This window comes from Somniosus microcephalus, unplaced genomic scaffold (assembly GCF_052327205.1).
Source record: "Somniosus microcephalus isolate GS21.2 unplaced genomic scaffold, FLI_Smic_1.0 unresolved_chr8, whole genome shotgun sequence".
Classification (NCBI taxonomy): Eukaryota; Metazoa; Chordata; class Chondrichthyes; order Squaliformes; family Somniosidae; genus Somniosus; species Somniosus microcephalus.
The window spans coordinates 5,862,134-5,867,277 of record NW_028225186.1 but is presented as its reverse complement, the minus strand read 5'-3'; the positions used below and the strand labels follow the sequence as shown (position 1 = coordinate 5,867,277).

At 45.1% G+C, this 5,144-nt stretch overlaps 2 non-coding genes across 2 annotated transcripts; both read left to right on the top strand.

Moving 5' to 3' along the window:
* The first annotated feature begins 231 nt into the window (after positions 1 to 231).
* On the top strand, positions 232 to 313 carry trnal-caa (transfer RNA leucine (anticodon CAA)). The gene has a single exon. It is a non-coding gene; the product is annotated as a tRNA-Leu (tRNA).
* A 3,369-nt stretch (positions 314 to 3,682) lies between these two features.
* On the top strand, positions 3,683 to 3,771 carry trnag-ucc (transfer RNA glycine (anticodon UCC)). The gene is given in 2 exon segments: positions 3,683 to 3,719; positions 3,736 to 3,771. It is a non-coding gene; the product is annotated as a tRNA-Gly (tRNA).
* The last annotated feature ends 1,373 nt before the right edge of the window (positions 3,772 to 5,144 follow it).

The following is a 5,144-nucleotide window of genomic DNA, read 5'->3' as shown; positions in this document are numbered from 1 at the left end:
CATAAACGAATTTAAAAAATCCTATCAGCATATCCTTCTATCCTTGCTCCCTTCCTCTTAAAAGCATCTAGTAGTATTCACCTCAACTAGTGCATTCTCAGCGCTCTTTGGCCAAATAAGTTAATCCTGAATTCCCTGCTGGATTTATCGGTGAGTATTTATGACCTGTCTTCTCTGAGCGAGTTCCTGACTCACTCACAGTAGGAAGCATTTTCTCACTGCTTAAGTGCAGCTGCGATGGCCGAGTGGTTAAGGCGTTAAACTCAAAATCTAATGGGGTTTCCCCGCGCATGTTTGAATCCTGCTCGCAGCGACTTTGATGCAAATTTTTTATTTCATCGGCTCCCTGTGGCGATCACTGGCTCCGAAATTGATCAGAATTCCCTCCACTGCACTTTATTACACTGATTAACCCAAAGTTCCAATTGAAACGCTAATAATTTATCGGCATCAATTAGATATTGTGGATTTGTTGGGAACTAGTGAGCAATACACACACAAAGCAGCATCAAAAATACTAATTATAAAGAGCCCTGCAGTGTTTGGTATGGAATCAGCTTCAGCTACTAAGTGGGAACACGGTTTGGTTTTGTAAAACTGAACACGAATTAAAAAGTGTGTAAAAAGACCGTGGCAGAACTCGAACCTGCAATATCCTGATAACCTCAGAAATTAATACCGAAGCTTGACGTCTTATCCATTAGGCCACGCGACCAGTAGTAGTAATTTGTAGATCAGCGCCATCTGTGGACAGATAGACACAGGGTCAACCTTCCAGTTCCTTGAGCTCTCTGCAGAACTAAGGTTTTGGAGCTTTGCTTCAAAGTACTCCAGCTCCAATCTTTTCAGCAAATAGCAAAATTAAGAAACTGCCACACCATCAAAAAGTAAATGGCCCGTAGGGGGATCAAACCCACGACCTTGCCATTATTAGCATTACGCTCTAACCTACTGAGCTAACCGACCTGCTTTAACTCTTTTTGCTGTTAAATTCAATTTATGTTGATTTTTGGTTTTTTTCAGTTGTCAGTGCTCCGGTTTCCTCCCACAGTCCAAAGATGTGCGGGTTAGGTTGATTGGCTATGATAAATTGACCCTTAGTGTTAGGCGGAATAAATACGTGGGGTTACGGGGATAGGGTGGGATATGTGTCGGTGCAGGCTCGATGGGCCGAAATGGCCTCTATCTGCACTGTGGGGTTTCTGTGATTCTGTGACTTCGAAGGCTGTAAAAGAAAGACTCTGATTTCTACAGCGCCTTTCACCTGAGGACATCTCAAAGCGCTTTACAGGCAATGTAGTTGTAGTCACTGTTGTAATGTAGGAAAAAGAGCAGCAGCCAATTTGTGCACAGCAAGCTCCCACAATGTGATAATCGAGGATAACCTGTTTTAGTGATGGTGATTTGAGGATAAATATTGGCGACAGGACACCGGGGAAAACCTCACCACCCCCTGCTCTTCTTACAATTGTGCCATGGGATCTGTTATGTCCACCCGAGAGGGCAGAGGGGGCCTCAGTTTTGGAATTGTATTCCACCACAATCTGTAACCTGATGGACCGCTGTATTCCTCACACTACCATTCGCATCAAGACAGGGGACCAGCCCTGGTTCAATGAGGAGTGTGGAAGAGCATTTCAGGAGCAGCACCAGGCGTACCTAAAATGAGGTGCCAACCTCATGAAGCTACAACTCAGGACTACACACATGCTAAGCTATGGAAACCGCATGTGTCGACAGAGCTAAGCGATCCAACAACCAACGGATCAGATCAAAGCTCTGCAATCCTTCCACATCCAGTCGTGACAATTTTAATTTAATTTAATTTGTTCCTAGGACTTGGGCATCGCTGGCAAGGCCAGCATTAATTGCCCATCCCTAATTGCCCTTGAGAAGGTGGTAGTGAGAAGCCCTCTTGGCCCGCTGCAGTCAATGTGGTGAAGGTACTCCAATAGTACTGTTAGGGAGGGATTTCCAGGATTTTGACCTGGCGACGATGAAGTTATGGTGATATATTTTCACGTCGGGATGGTGTGTAACTTGGAGGGGAACTTGGAGGTGATGGTGTTCCCATGCACCTGCTGCCCTTATAAGAACATAAGAACATAAGAAATAGGAGCAGGAGTTGGCCATTCAGCCCCTCGCACCTGCTCCACCATTCAATAAGGTCATGGCTGATCTGATCTTGGCCTTAACTCCACTTTTCTGCCTGTTCCCCCTTAACCCTTGACGCTCCGATAGTTCAACAATCTGTCTATCTCAGCCATGAATATAATCAATGATTCAGGCTCCATAGCTCTCTGGGGTAGATAATTCCAAAGATTCACAACCCTCTGAGAGAAGAAATTCCTCCTCATCTGCGTCTTAAATGGACATACGCTTATTGTGAAACTATGCCACCTGATTCTAGATTCCCCCATGAGGGAAAACACGCTCTCAGCATCTACCCTGTCAAGACCACTGGGGATTTATCCATTCCATTCTATTCCATTCTCCCAGTTTCTCTGTCTCCGTTGCATCTGTTCTGATGATGCCACCTTCCATACCAGTGCTTCCGGTATGTCTTCCATTTTCCTCAACTGAGGATCCCCCTTTACCATGGTCGACATGACACTCGACCGTGTCTGTTCCATTTCCCGCACAACTGCTCTCATCCCTTCCGCTCACTCCCAGAAACATGATAGGGTTCCCCCCTTGTCCTCACCTTTCACCCCACCCGCCTCCACATTCAACGGATCATCATGCGCCATTTCCACCACCTCCAGCATCAAACACATCTTCCCCTCCTCCCTTTCAGCATTTCGAAGGGACAGCCTGGCCCACTCCTCTATCACCCCAACACCCCTTCTCCTTCGCCCGGCACCATCCCATGCAAGTGCAGGAGATGCAACACCTGCCCTTTTAACTCCGTCCTTCCCATCGCCCAGGGCACCAAACACTCCTTCCAGGTGAATCAGCGATTACCTGTACTTCTTACAATTTAGTTACTGTATTCGCTGAATCTACATTGTGTCACCAAATTCTGATTGGGTGCCCGCTTTGCAGAACAGTTGGCAAGTGTGACCCCGAGCTTCCGGTCACCTGTCACTATAATTATCTGCTCCACTCCCTCTCTGATCTCTCCTTCCTTGGCCTGTTGCACTGTTCCAATGAAGCTCTACGTAATCTCGAGGAACAGCACCTCATCTTTCTATTAGGCACTTTACAGCCTTCTGGACTTAACACCGAGTTCAACAATTTCAGGCTATAAATTGGCCCCTGTATTTCTTTTATTTTTTTAATTTGTTCCCATGTTTCCTCACATGACATTTGTTAATGTTTCTGCCATAATCATTCACACCTCATCTTGAGCCATGTTTTGATCGTTAACTTGTCCGATTACCTCTCCTTTTGCCTTGCACCATCATCCCTTTAGTAAGTCAATCTCTCCTGCCTTCCATTCTATCACAGACATTCCGTTTATTCTTACCTCGCCTCCACCCGCCCCTGCTTAAAAATCCCTCTTCCCTAACCTTTTCCTTTTCTGACGAAGGGTTCGACCTGAAAGGTTAACTCTGTTTCTCCCTCACTCGATGCTGCCTGACCTGTTTAGTGTTTCCAGCATTCTCTGTTGTTATTGAAATGAACACAGTGACGGAGTTTCATCACTCATTATTAGGATTTGTTTAGTTTTCCTTTGTGTGGCCGCATGGCCTAATGGATAAGGCGTCTGACTTCCGTGTAAATTTTGATGCCATCAGAAGATTGCAGGTTCGAGTCCTGCCGTGGTCGTTTTACACACTTTTTAATTCATGTTCAACTTTAGAAAACCAAACCCCGTTTCCACTCTTTTCCTTCCAAACATTGCAGGGTTCTTTATTAAATGGAATTTTTACGTGCTGTCTTATGTGTAAATTTCTCACTGATCTTTGCCAACAGTTTCAAACAAATCCACAATTTCTAATTGATGACAAATTAGTGTTTCCAATTGGAACAACAGCTTTGGGTTAATCAGTGTAATAACGTGCAGTGGAGAGAATTCTGATCAGTTTCGGGGCCAGTGATCTCCACAGTGAACCGATGAAATAAAGTAAAGAAATTGCAGTAGAATCGCTGCGAGCAGGGTTCAAATCTGCGCGGGGATTGGGTTTCAAGTCCAACGCCTTAACCACTCGGCCATCGCAGTAGCGCAAATGCAACCTTTCAACAGTGAAATGACCTGTGCAAACTATTAGACAACTGCCCTGCACAATGTAAATGGAAGGAAGTTGTGTGACAGCTGTACAGAGGCCTGGTTAGGCCACTGTGTATAGTTCTGCGCACTGCACCTTAGAAAGGATATATTGACCTTGGAGGGAATGCGGTGCAGATTCTCGAGTGTGTTACCAGGGCTCCAAGGGTTAGGCTATGAGCAGAGATCACATAATCTAGGCTTGTATTCCCTGGAATATTGAAGATATTGAATGGTAGTTCCTGATTTCTCCCCATAACCGTTGATCCCTTTAGCCTTAAGAAATATATCCAACTCCTTCTTGAATATATTTAATGTATTGGCCTCTGCTGCCTTCTGTGGTAGAGAATTCCACAGGTTCACAGCTCGCTGGATGAAGAAATTCGTCCTCATCTCTGTCCTAAATGGCTTACCCCTTATCCTTAGTCTGTGACCCCTGGTTCTGGATTAACCGACCATCGGGAACATCGATCCTGCATCTAGTCAGTCCAGTCCTGTCAGAATTTTATACGTTTCAATTAGGTCCCCTCTCATTCTTCTAAACTCCAGTGAGTATAAGCCCAATCGACACAATCTCCCCTCATACATCATTCCTGCCATCCCAGCTATCTGCCTGGTGAGTCTTTGCAGAAGTCCTTCCATGGCAAAACATCCTTCCTCAGAAAAGGCGACCAAAACTGCACATAATACTCAAGATGTGGTCTCACCAAGGCCCTGTACAACTGCAGCAAGACATCCCTGTTCCTGTGCTCACACCCTCTCGCTATGAAGGCCAAGATACCATTTGCCTTCTTAACCACCTGCCGCCTAATAAAGGAAAATATTCCCTAAGACTTTGTAACCAATAAAAAAACAGAAACTGCTGGAAATATTCAGCAGCTCATCTGGAATAAAAACAGAAAATGCTGGAAATATTCAGCAGGCAATCTGAAAT